Below are 15,156 nucleotides of genomic sequence, written 5' to 3'. Positions count from 1 at the left end.
ACAGTAGTCATAAACTTGCAGAGCCCAATCTCCATATAGGGACTTGACCTTCCTCCCTATTCTATGAATAGAATATGATGAAAGTTAATTGCCAGTGCTTTCACAGTCCGGTTATAAAGACATTTAGCTTTTAGCTTGCACACCTTCTCTTTCTCAGTTGCTTCCTCTGAGGGAAAGCAGCTGTCCATGTGTTCCACTGACCTGCAAAATACCCATATAATGAGGAATTAATGTCCCTAGGGAACAGCTACCAAAAGAGAAAATTATATTTCATCATTGCAGGATTTTAGTTATACATTCTTCCTTGATAATTTATGCTCAGTAGCTGTGAAAATTATTGCTGTTACCAGTATCATGGTATGCTTTCCTATGTTATAGTTCTTTCCACTCTTGCATTTATAATAGTCCTATGTTGAATTTTGCTCAAATTATCCGATTTGAGTTTGTATTTGGACACATAATCACATGAGAGAATAAGGGCAGATTTCCACCAATAAATAATTAGCAATTATTTTAGAGAGTCAGCTAAGAAAAATATGGCAAAAAAAAAGAGGAAAGAAGGACAAAGATGAGAGATCAGAACAAAAGTGATGATATGAGACATTATCAAAAATTGTTGCACTCTTGCCTTTCTACTCAAACAACACACAGCCAATACTACTGATTATCTGAGATCTTGACTATTTCAATTTCTTTTTATCAGAAGTGTACACATTCTCTCCTTTTCTCTCTCCTTCTCTCTTTCCTTCTCCCCAGCCCTCTGTTTCTACATAAATAAGGAATTATTTCTGTGTAAATTAGGACAACCTGAAAACTACTGCCTTAATCTAAAAGGCAGCCTTAACTTTATAAACAGAAGTACAGAGTAGCTAATCAGTCTTAATCAGCAAGGTGATTTAGTCAGCAAAGATCCCAAATCCGTTCAAACATTGTCAGCTACTATTCCCAAAGTATTGGCTTTTTGTTTTTATACATGTTACCTCCTCATTATACAATACATAGTTACAAAAATGAAAGATATCACAGTTATATTAAAAATAAGAGTCAATGTAGGACTGTGAAGGATTACTTACAGTATGAGCTCCCTAACTTATGTGGCTTTCCCACATTGTATCAATATAGAGTTTTATTCAGGGGCCCTTAAGTCTAACCAGTCCCTTTTCTTTGCTTGAAATTTTTCAAAAAGCAAAGTTGAGATGCAATAGGATTAGTTGTTAAGATTTATTCCTAGAGCTGGAGCAGAGTTCCATCTAAGTTCTTCATATCACAGAAAATTTCCCTTTTTTAACAACAAAATTTTGATGTTTTATTCAGGGAATTAAAAGGAGAAAAGCAGTGAGTTACCAACTAAAAACTTGTGCAACAACCATTTCTTTTAACAAAATTTTTCATTAAAAGTGTAAATAAGAATCAAAATGTATAATTGATATTGTCTAATAGGAAGAAAGGTCTAAAGGAGTAGAAGAAGTGAGAAGGGTAAGAGAAAGTAAGAAGGGAAAAGAAAAAATAAGAGAAAAACAAAAAGCTTAAACAAAGTCTTTGTAAATAGGGAAGGATGGAGGGGGTGAAGGGAGGCCAGGGGAATGGAGAAAAAATAAGAACCAAGATATATCATGTAAAGGTACAAGATCCCACTGATGAATGTAATTGTATTGCATACCTAAAATGTATCAATAAAAAATAAAATTTCTTATTTATATTCCTGTAATTAAATTGTTTTCATTAAGTTTATTTATACATACTCATTGCTTCTTATATCCAATATTCCAACATATATATTATTTTAGTTCCATTATCCCATTTATTTCAGTTTATTGCTTGGGTATACCACAGAATTTGAAAAAAAAGCAGGGATTTCACGTTAAGAATACTACATATTTACCAGAATGAGCATGTGATCTCTGAGTAATACATTGTCCCCTCTTTCTGATAGAATGACTATTTTCATCACATTTTTGCTAATATTTCCTTACACCACAATACCTGTAATATTACAATTTGTTTATGGAACAATCTGTACATGTCTGTTTTTAAAATTCTATTCCTAAGCTCTTCAAAGTCAAGAACCATTTATTAATTTGTTTTATATCTCTATGGCATCTAAAATTTCCTAAAAACAAGTAAGAAGCAAATTTTAATATAACTTTTATGTATAGTTCAAAATAATTATGTAAAGGAAAATTTTCTTAATACACTTGTTTTATTGGTCATAATTCAATATTTTAAAATGAAACTTATGAATTTGTTGTAAAAAATATTAAATAAGATATAATATTGTTTATGCCAAAAATTTCTGTTTGTATATGTAATAGAATGAAAATAGGTCATATAGATACAGATGAGGATGTAATTTTGAATTATATGAACTGTAATTTATATTATTTGATAAAATAAGAGTTAATATGCCTGATACATTTATACATTTTACAATAAAATAAAAATAAATTTAAGAACCAATGTAAATGAATAAAAACAAATTTTCATTATTTAATGTAGACATGCCAATGTGTTCAATAAACTGAATAACATGCTAAACAAACTCTCATTTTTTCCCTACTCCACTCTTATTTTTTTGTCACAAGAGATTTCTAAATAAGGCATAATTATTATATTACTGAAATTTATAAGTCAATAAATAGGTCTTGATGGGATGCCAAAATAAAGCGGAGATATTTGATACCCACCAAATCACCTGTTTGTAGTACATGTCATATGATTGATGCTATCTTGACTGGTATATTCTCACAATAAAGAAATCAGTGATTTCATTCAGTCAACTTCAAATTTCTACTACTCTTTTCAAACACTTTGATACTATGGATTCAAAATTGGGCTTTGGAATGTGATAGTAACAAGAGAATTGAGATTTGGAAGGTTATAGGACCTAAAAGAATAAAAAGAAAATAAAAGTGGATCAACACTTAATGAAATTTCTGTTATTTGGTGGGGCCTTTGTAAGAAATATATCAGTGGTCATGTGCCTTTAGAGTATATATCTCCCTCCTCAGTACCTTGTCTCTCTGCTTCTTGGCAACAATGAGATGAACAGCTATACTCCACATTGCTATTCCACTATGATATTTCTTCCTTGGAACCAATTTACCATGGACTGAATATTCTGTACTGTGAGACAGATTAAAGCACTATTACTTGAAATTGTGGTATTGGTTATTCTACACCCACAATGGGAAACCTGGCTATTACAACGTTTCGTTTGTTCTTGTCTTTGCAGTAATGCAAAGGCACGGCCCACTAAGTTAAAGGAAGTTTTGTAGATGCCCAGCTTCTTTCTTACATTAGTTTGCCAATGACACAAGCTTACTGGAAATTCATCATATCTCTAATATCAGCTGCATTACAAACATAATTTTCTATGAAACAAAGCAATTCAGCAGCAATAATAGTAAAATGATATTGTATTATTTTCTTACTTTTCTTTTTATATTTTCTTTCATTTTGTATCTTAATACATTACTGTATTAATACCATATGTAAAATCTCATGCCTACCTTTTAAAAAAGAGCACAGCTTCAAGTTTCTATTTGTTTAATTTCTCCAATTTTTTGTGTTTATTATTATTTTAGAAGAGAAAAAGAAAATTCCAAGGGGCTGTGGATTTAGCTCAGTGACGCCATGCCTGCCTCACAAGAGTAAGGTCCTGAGTTAAATCCCTGATACAAAAAAACAAACAAAAAAATAAAAACAAAACAAAACAAAAAAACCTAGAATACCTTAGAAAAATTCTCGAAGAACAGATAATGAAAAAAATCATCATATAGAGCCATTTAAAGAAATAATGAATGAACAACAATCACAAAAAAACTTTCAAATCTGAATGTAAAAAAAAAAAAAAAGGTCCTGAGTTAAATCCCTGATACAAAAAAACAAACAAAAAAATAAAAACAAAACAAAACAAAAAAACCTAGAATACCTTAGAAAAATTCTCGAAGAACAGATAATGAAAAAAATCATCATATAGAGCCATTTAAAGAAATAATGAATGAACAACAATCACAAAAAAACTTTCAAATCTGAATGTAAAAAAAAAAAAAAGCCTCCCAAATGGGAACTTCAGAAAGCACAGTGAAAGTAGACAGTAAAAGAGAAGTTCTCCTCGTGTGTTATGGCTGTATCAAGATGTCCCCACAAAGTCTCATGCAGTCATAGGTGGAGCATTTTGGAGGTGGCTGTATCCAGGATTTGGGACGTGAGGTCAAGGTGGTGGGATTGATTTAAGGTGTAATGCTAAGATTAAGGGTGTGAGTGCTGTCTACCCTAAGTGCAGGTAGTCTGGATAAGAATATAAGAAACAGAGCAAGGATTAGTTCCTTGTTTGTCACTTATTGCTGTTGCTTGCTGCTTGCTGCCTTCTGCCTGCCCTGCTTTGATATGGACTGTTTTTCCTCTGAGATGCCCCTCCACGGAGCACCAAGAACCACCAGACTCTGAAAGAAGGAAAAAAAATTATTCCCTAGGGCCTTTGGGATGAGTATGGCCCGGATTGTACTTTGATTTCAGACTTCTGCTTTCCAAAATTATCGGAGAACACATGCTATTTTTTCCCCCAGGAAGTTAGGATTTTTATGACCCGCTTATAATCAGACAACTACAGTGGGGAGAGTTAGGTGATATTTTAGGCTTGTCTCACAGAAGGGCATTTTGAGTCATGTACTTTAAAATTCCTGCGACCTTCCTCTTTGCTTAGACCTTCCCCTAGATGTAAAGCAGGAAGGGAAATTTTGGAGGCATCTAGCACACTGGTTAATATCTGCTGCTTTCTCATGATTTGACCTTGAGAAAATTATCCGAATTTATTTAGCCTTGATTTCTCACTCTGTAATTTGAGGTTAAGTCACAATATTTTGCAGTTTACTCTGGCAGCTTAGGAAACATCATCAGGACTCTTTAAATAAACACATAGGAAGAAACCAAATGTTATTTATTATTAAATACAACCAAAAGACTTATTGTTATTCATTAGTGAGCAAAGAAAATGAATGAATAGTGCATTCTCTCTCTGTGGAAACGCCAGACATAAAAAAGAACTATGCTTCTTTTACAGCATAAGATAATATTACAGTCACATGGTCTTCAAAACTGTTTCTGAGCGTTGGAGGTATAGATCGCTGGTGGAGTATGTGCTTTGTATGAATGAAGCCCTGAGTTAAGCCCATAGTGTACACAACATAAAAGTTACAGTAATGTTTCTGAGCTAAAATATGAGGAATTTTCTTTCAAAAGAGTTCCTTGCCCATAGAGCTATAATGGAACAAATCTTGAGGACAATACTCATGCTGTGAGTTTGGTTGTAGACCCACAAATAATCCAATATATGTGACTATTCCTCCCATGAGATTTGAATCTTTGTTATTCTACTTTTCTAAAACTTTTTTTCTTTTTTTGTCACCAGGGATCAAACTTGGCCCTCGTGTTTATGAGGCAGGCAGCAGAACCACTGAGCTAAATCCCTGACCCAACTTTTCTAAAATTCTTGTTTCTGCCTTAAGCTTTCCAATGATAAAATATCCTTATTGCACATAGATCTATCAATTCAATGTAACATAATCTGACTTTCTTTAAATTGAGTTCTTTGAGATATAACCAAATTCCCAATGACATGTTGGAACAAATCTTAAAGTCTCAAAGGTAAATTAAATACTTTTGATTTTTTTTAGAAAATCTTCCTGTCTATTGACTTCACATTTATAAATATCAATCTGGGGCTGTTCTACGATGTTGGTGTATGCAAAATTAAGATATATATTGAACATTAAAATTAAAATATTATATTATAAATATTAATGTTTGAAAACATTTGAAAAACATAAATATATCTTTATCCTGAAATGTTAAATATAAAAGTTTGTTAACCAGGAATTAATTTTCTTCTAACTTATACATTGATTATTTTTGCATTGCATTTTCCTCATTTATTTCTTTACTTAGTGTTATTTAAATACTTTGATGTAACTAAAATTTCTACTTCTCTTATACAACGAACTATAAGATATTGTTCTAATTTTTATATTTTTCTTCAAAAAATTTTAATATTTTAATAACAAATTCTGTGGAGCACATTTGTCTTTACAAAGCTTTTATCTTTGCACAATAAATTGTTTTTTTTAATTGAGGTTGAATCTTAAATGCAAAATTAATGAACAATATTTTTCTAGAAATGTCATTATTTTCTAATAAAATATGTTACATTTTGTAGGCTATACATGTGCCAGAGGATCTTACTGGGCCTATCTTAAACATTTTATTTCATTTTTTATTTATGCCATTGGTATATCAATTTTATTATTATTTATATTTTAAAAAGTAAATTTGTTAAGCTATACATTGACCTATATCCTAGCAGGAAAAATACTCCAACAGTTCAGCTGGAAACCCTTTAATAGACAAATAACAGCAATACATCCTTATGAGGTTTCCAGACATCTGAAACTTCAGATAGTTCCAAAACTTTTATATGTTTTAATTTTTTCTATAATACTTACCCAGGATAAAGTTTAATTAATAAATTAGCTATAGCAATCCAATATGGCTAGAAAAGTGATGGTAGCATCTCTAGTAGTTTTTTATTTGTTTATTTATTTTGGTACTGGGGATCAAACTCAGGACCTTGTACTTGCAAGGCAGGTGGCAACACTACTGAGCTAAATCCTGGAACCAAATTTTTTATATTTTTAAGTTCAAACTTATTCCTGAATGTGTGAAATCCTCACATATTTGTAATAAATGGCTTTGTGTCAGTCGTTTCAGGTGATCCCTTGAAAAGTGTTTCTGTAGACAATGTGCTCTCTGGTGCAAAATGTTGCCATAAATTAAAATACATTTTCTGTTTTTATTTTGCACCCACAAATTTAATTCTCTTAAAGCAATTTTTACTAAATATCTTTGTTCTTCACATTTTAAAATTAATAACTTCATTCTTAGCTTGGATCTTAAAAATCTCAACATAAAGTTTTTCTTCTTATTGGTCCAATAATTTTCACCTTTACTTTAAAAGCAGTCACATTATGGCTTCTCTTTAACACTGGCAAATTGCCCAGATCAATACGCCTGTGTTTGAGAGCCATTATTGTATAAGGTAGGTGTTTCTAAAATACAAGCAGTATGATACCACAACAGTTGATCTGGTAACCAGGACAGGTGCTAAGTGCTTAATGGGAGGGTAATGTATGCTATGTGGATACCTTGGACAAAAGGATGATCTAAGACCTAGCCAGGAGAAAGAGATAGTATGAAATTTATCATGCTCCTTGAAATAGTATGGAATTTAAAAATTATTATTTGTTTATTTTCATAATTTTCCATTTACTATTTTCAAACCAAAGTGCATAATGATTAATTAAGCAGTAGGTGGTGAAACAGCAGATAAGGGAGGACCACTATACATATAAAGGTGTGGCCATACTAGAATAAAAAACAAAGGGAGATAAGACACTCAAACACTGTCAATGTCAGGAAACAGGAGAAACCCATAAAGGACAAGAACTTAAAATAGTGTTTATAGTGTTTCATGAGAGTTGAAAGAAAAGAAGAGAAACATCACACTGGAACTGAGGTGTCAAGGAATCAGAATTCAACTTAAAGTAAGGCGGGAATAAATACCCCCCCTTACACACACACACACACACACACACACACACACACACACACACATATATTCACATTCACTACTGTTCACTCTCTATCTACCTTCCATTGACTAAACCTAACCAGGATCCTAACGGAGTGAATCAAATTATGAATTGTATAAGAGCAAACATAAAGGGAGGAGTAGTATGATCGTGGATCTGTACCAGGGTGAGGAAATAAAATGAAAAGATTGTTTAATTACATTGCTGCTTCCAGATTCAACTAACAAAAGTGGAGGAGTGGCTGAAAAGTAATCCATTAAAGAAAACATACTTGCTAGTACCATTCTATTTTCAACAGATGGTGAAACATTTCTAAATGAAAATAACTCCAGTCTTCCATGAGACACATGCATAGTAGGCATTAATCCATAAAGTATTTTACTTTCTTCTCTCAATTACTCCATTCTTCCCTCTTCTCTTCTCTCTTCCTTCCTTCTCATGCCTTTCTTTCTCTTTCTTTTTCTCTCTTTTCTTTGTCTGCAGTACTAGGAAGGATCCAAGAGCAAGAGCCTTGCATATGATAAGCAACACTCTATGACTAAGCTGTGCCTTCAGCTCATTTTTCATTTTATTTAAAAACTGATAGTTTTTCTTATAAATTAATATTAGTTTAATATAATATTATGAGTCTTTCAATAGAAAATACAAAAATTTTGTAAATGAAGACAAGAAATTAAAATGTGAAGTTATTTTTCAACATTATTTTACTCTTGAGAATAAAAAAATCACAATTTTATATAAATTGTAAGACTGCTTATGAGTTTAAAGGCAATCACTATTACCCAAAAAGGCGAAATTAGTTTTATCCACAATTCCATTTAATAACTATTCCACATTGAACTTTAATAGCCCATAACGCATTAGCATGGTTATGATCACATGTTTTGACATGATAGCCTGCTATATATTTGGGTAAATTATTAAATAATCTGACCATTTGCATAAACATTATTTAATTGCATAGCAGAAGAGCTAGTAATATCTCAAACATTTTAAGATGATAACACTAATTGCAGAAAATTAGATATTTAACTTGGCAGTGATAATGTTATAAATCATAATATAAACTAGAAATCACACAGTTCATTCTTGATGATGCTTCACTTCTTTGTGATCTACAAGGAATGGTATTTGTATCTGAGAGGGAAACAACTACCTGAATTTCAATAATACTTAGGCTTAGTCTTCTAGAGCAAAGCAAGGCCATCACTGCTATGCATTCTCTTCTTTTATTAGTGTAGAAAAAGTACACAATATGGTATTCATGATAAGACATCTTTTACACCATTCTGAGCGGTAGTCTTGTCCAATGACACACTTTTTTTTTTTTGCTACAGACTACTATTTGACACTAATCATTGTTGGTGGCAATGGGGGATTTGAAATTGATGAATGAGATAAAATAGTCTCTTCATGACATGAGTAGTGTAATTAAATTAATTTCCTTGATTTTAAGTGTTTCTTGAGTGGCTAATCTCAATGATATTTTCATTCTTGGTATTTACTTGAACCCAAAGAACTGTAATATCCCACTTTATTAATGTTAACATTTTTAAGACAATAACAGAATATTTAAAAGAACTGAACTGATATCCAAGCAGAAAGATAAAATTATTTTACACTCTTCCTCTATACATGGAAATTTTTTTCACTGATTGGTGATAGAAGTTGATGAAATATTAATATGTATACTTTAAAATCAGCTCTAAACTTGTAGAATATCATGAACAATGATTTTCCAGCAGAGAAGGCAAATATATATATTTTAAAACACTAAAACTGTCTACCAAGTTAGAGGATTCTAAATTTCATGATTTGAAAGAAATTTACCAGCATTGTGTTTGTTGGAGACAAAAAATTGTAGTGAGAAAGCTCACCATGATTTCAGAGTATTATTCAAATATATCCAATATCTGAAAGTTTCATTCCAATCACAGCTGCCTTTGCAATCACTTGCTCTTATAGTGCTATTTGGCAGATAGTCACATTTAGAAAAAGCTGACAGATGGCAGAATGTGAGCAAAACATCATCTCTTATCTTTCAGTTTCAATGGGTAACATGATATGGGTATACAAAACATCAAAGCTTTTCTTTATGTGATAAAATTATTAGTATAATTTAAACTATTAATGTGATATTTTAGGTAAGTTCAATGATAACACTATAAATATTTAAAGCTTGGTGAGTGGTAAAAATATTTAAAAGATACTACACAGGATATATAGTACTGCAACCTGAAATTTTGCAGTGGCATTAAGATAGCATAAAGAAATTTAATACGATAAGAACCAAGGTACAAAGGTACAAGACGCCAAAGATGAATGTAACTGCATTGTATACCTAAAATGTACCAATAAACTTAATGGGGAAAAAAGAAATTTAATAGGTAGAATTTTGATGAAAATACTGTCATATACATTGTGTCTTTGATCTATAAAGTACATACATAGGTGAATCTAATTTAGAACATTCCACAATACATTTCAGAGAACAATAGATCTCATGATAAATTTCAAAAATTCTTCATCATGTAATTATCAAATAAAGAGTTTAAAATGCACAGAAAATGTCAAGACAATTTTTTTAGTTAATACATAGCATAATTATACTTAACCAAAGGTTTTCAAAATACATTTGATTCTTTTATGACAATTAATATTTTTTAGCCAAATTTGTAATTTGGGGAAGTTATTTTGGGGAAAATGGCCCAGGTTATTGTTTTCCTTTTGCTAGAATTTAAAAATGGCTAATTCCAAACAAAACACATTGTATATGTCAGGCTTAAAATATATAAATAATTATCTATTAATTAAATGCAAATATTTGCTAATTTTTCAGTATATACATCTTCTTAATTCAATTAAATAAACTAGTGGGCATGGTAGGGCTCAACCGTTCGTTGGAGCATAGCTATCAGAATGTTTATTACATAAAGTATTTAAAGCACAAGCTTTTACCTTTTTTACTATTGCTTCTTAAAATACAATACAACTTCATTCTCAAGACTTCTGAAAATATTTTCATGATGGCAATAAAATATTTTTATGCCAAATATATGCAAGGTAAAGAGAAAATTTCATTTAACCTTAATTATTTTCCCTCCTTATAATTAGAAGCTAATCTTATCCACACATAGCTGCAGGCTTAGAACCAGTAAATGCTTTACTGTTGAAATGATTGGGAAACTTTACTTTCTAATCATTACAAGATATAATTACTTTGGAGCTTTAAAAGACTTTTCAGTGTTTAGGGAAGCTTTTCTAATTCAGTTATAACATTTGTATTACTAATAAACTAAGAAAACTCTACATTCTAATAGATAACAAATTTGAAAGAAATGCCAATTCTAAAAATGATAATGTAGGCTTTAGGGAAAATCACTTGAACATTTAAAAACATTGCATTCTATAAAATCCAACTTCATTAATTTTCTTTTATAAATATATAATCAACATGTATCAAATCAATGCTGTTGGCAAAATTTAAAAATTCAGTATCTAAGAAATACAGAACAATTAATAGAAAAACATCCAAATATTTGGAAGAAAATATTTTCCTTTTTATTAACACTCACTCAATAGCCTGCCTAAAAGAGAGGGACTAACAATGCAAGGGTAGTTCACACAAAATTTGTCTCTAAGGTTTGGAACAGTTTAATAAAGTAGGTGTAGATTTTATTTTCTCTACGATATATATATGAAAGGAAAATTTTTCTTGAATTTTAATCTGAATAAAAGAAAAATCAATTCATGCTTGAAAATTGAGGAAAGTAAGCAATTTACTAAAATTATAAAGTAGGTCTACTTTTCTTTATGTTGGAAGTTTTTTGTTTTGTTTTGCTTTTGTAAGTTTTGGCTGTGACTACATTTTGGCCTGTCAGTGCAAATGGGACAATGTATGCTGCAGGAAAGGCAAGTTAAGCAGAGAGCAATGAGCTTTGAAAAACCAGAATACATATATTAGTGTTCTGTGCATTACAGGTCCCAGATAAAAATTGACATGCATGGCTATTTATCGCTCAGGACTTGTAACAGGATATGTTTGTACAAGAAACCCAGCTAAATTTTATTCAAGAATACACTTACACAGAGATAATTCAGTAAAAAATATAGTTAAATCTTCATAATGTCTTCAATAAGGCATTATTTTACCTGGATATAATTTGTCATTTATATTTTTGTGACTGTTTGGAAGAATACAAACATCTGTACATAAATTTATGATAATGTTTATTGTGAGGGATAGATTAGTTCAAGAAATAGGTATGTTCAAATATACTTAGTAAAATAATCTTTTCTTTTATTTATGAATTCCTGAAGCATACCCTGCATTAATATAAGCCTATTGTACATTATATATTTTTTCATAACAGATGCATTATATAAAATTCATATAGATTTAGATATGACAATATAAATAGGAACTATTTTGGCAAGACAGATATTGAAAATTTCTTAAAGATAGTAAAACTGAGATTCAGAAAATCTAAATAAATTGATAAAATCAGCAAATTAGAGTATTGTTCAAATTTTGATTCATTAATTTAGAAAATCAGCCTCTTTCAAATGCTGAACACTGCCCTTCAATTTATTTCCTAATCTCTCAATTTTATTTGTACACTTAAGTAATCTATTTCTTGAATAACTGATCAAATTGATTAATAAAACATGAATTGAATATGTTTTATATATTAACGTATTGAAAAATATCATAAAGTTTTATTTTTAACCATTGATGCCTTATTTTAATTAAAAACCCAAAATATACAACTGGAGATATGTACCATAAGTTGTATTATTTAAAAGAAACCTGTAAGTAATTTTAAATTTGTGATAAAACAAATTCTATTATTCAACTATAAAATGCAAGCTGATAGTATTCTTAAAGACAAAAATTTTTATTTCATTACATATAAAATGCTCCTAACTAGGAAATATTATTTGACTCGATATTACCCTGAATTTTAATATAATTTTATTAATTTTAATACAAATCACTACAGTATAAATTACTGAGAATATATAGAATGCCAAAATGCCATATTCTTGAGTAAGAAAACATAGTTAAGTCTGTCTCTTCAATATTTAAATTGTTACACAGTGTAATATGCAATTATTTCTTACATTGTAACATTTTAAATTTGATGGTTATATTCTTGCATGAATAATTTAAAGTACTTCAAAATTATAAAGCACCTAAAAATTTATACAATTATATACAAGTAACTAGAGAAACTGCTCTAAAAAATACTTCATTTGAAACAAAAATTGAAAGACTATTGTTTAGCTAATTTAGTTCAATGATACATTCTTTGCACTTCTGAAATATGAACTGTCCAATAATTTAGATAAAGCACAAGGGCATAACCTTTCCAGTTCCAATGCCCTGTCATTTTTATTTACATAGCTGAGAGTGTCGGAGAGGATACTTGGCATTCTGATATTTGGGTAAATTTAGTATTTACCTCACAGATTTTCTGTGAGAAAAATGAGTTTATTCATTTGAAGATATTCAGCAATAGCAATCTATAAATATTCCAGGCTTCTTAGAAAGTGCTACTACATGAATATGGTTTGTGGCCACAAAACTTGTGATGGATTTTGATTCCCAGTGTGTTAGTTTTGAAGGCAGTGGGATCTGTAAGAGCTGAAAAGATTTTTAATACAAATTGATGCCTTTCTCTTGAGATTCAGTCATCATGGGAGTTGCTGTGAAGGCTCGCTCAGCTTAGACGTATGCTTGCTGTTTTGCTCATCAGTGACCCTTCCTCTTTCTCTCTGTGTTATGACACAGCATGAAGGTCACCAGAAGCTACACAGATATCAGAGCCACACTTTTGGTCTCCTCAACCTCCAGAACTGTGAGGCAGAATAAACTTCCATTCTTCATGAATCATTGAATCTTACGTGTTCTATTATCGCAACAGAAAACAGATTAAAACATAATAAAAGAATCCATTCTAAATATAGCTTATATTCAAGGAACATTTTTCTAAATAATGAATTGTCATATTTTATATGAATATGAGATTAGCTTTATAGTTTGATTAGATGCTGAAAATACATAAAATATAACAATGATAGACTAATGATATAAGATATCAACATGGATAAAATTTAGGCTCTTCATTTTTGTATAACATAAATGAATATTATAATTTAAAAGTTGGTAAACGTCTCAAAATTAGTTTAATATACCTTTGGAAGCATTATATACAGACTAACTCTAAAAAGATTTGGAGCTAGTTAGACTGAAATACTAAAGTATAATTTCCTCATTAAACATAAATTTGTCCCAAAATCTCTTTTGAAAACACAGAAACTGCCCCATAGCACATATTAGTGGAAATTATCTCATAAAAAATAAAGAAATAAGGGCCGGGGATTTAGCTCATGGTGCTGTTGCCTGCCTCGCAAGCGCAAGGACCCAAATTCCCCGGGTACCAGAAATAAAAATAAAAAAATAAAAATAAATAAATAATAGAAGTAACATTTAGGATTCTAACTTTGGATGTCATTTTAAATAGAGTTGGAAATCTCATCTCAAGAGCACTGTTTTACATCATGTGCTGTTATGTGGTTGACCTGTAGGAAAGTAATTTTACAAAAGCAAGGGTATGAGCAGGAGGTATTAAGTTAAATTGTGCAGATTTAATAGATAAAAATCGTAGAATAGGCTCTGTATGTATTATGGTTAGGATAAAGCTCCCTCATTTTCAGAACAAAAGGATGAGAGTTCAAGTTATCCATCATTAAGGGCATTTTCAAATCGCTACATTTTAGTTCATCTCATTTATTATATAAATAAAAGGAAGAGAGTAAATTGGAATAAAATCAAAGACTAAGACTTTAGAACTACTAGCTGAATGATCCGGACCAATAAAAACTAATGGACTTCCAGTCTCTTCATGTGTAAAAGTTCCATCAGTATCTGATAGAGGTTGATGGAATTTAGAAAGACATTTTATGTATATAGTTAATATTTATTCCTCCTTCTTTCTCCATTTTACCTCATAATTTGAGAATATATTTTAATTTTGACTCAAATAATATGAATGACTAGTTGTAGTCTTCCTTCTCTTTTACAAAGCAGAATGCTGTGCCCTACTAACCACTAATTTAATTATAAAATTTCAATTACATTTCCCTTCCATGGTAAATGCATTTTGCCTTTTTTCCTGAATGATTCAAAAGCAACTACATAATTATATAATTATAGCAACAATAGAGACACACACAGAGAGAGAGAGAGAGAGAGAGAGAGAGAGAGAGAGAGAGAGAGAGAGAGAAAGCTATTAGAGTGACAGCAGAGATTCTTGTGGATACTGTGTAAGCCTGCAAGATAAAGAATTTTCTTCTTTCTTTGTTTGGTTTCCTTCAAAAAAAAAAAAAGAAATTTCACAAGGGAAATTTAATTGATATTACTCATTTTGTCTACAATTAATGTATGACCAAATGTTACTTTAGGACATGTCATCATATGGTACATCATATTATCTGAAACTTGATT

The sequence above is a fragment of the Fukomys damarensis genome, unplaced genomic scaffold (assembly GCF_012274545.1).
Source record: "Fukomys damarensis isolate Sample0158 unplaced genomic scaffold, DMR_v1.0_HiC HiC_scaffold_14, whole genome shotgun sequence".
Taxonomy (NCBI): domain Eukaryota; kingdom Metazoa; phylum Chordata; class Mammalia; order Rodentia; family Bathyergidae; genus Fukomys; species Fukomys damarensis.
This window is presented reverse-complemented; position numbering follows the sequence as displayed.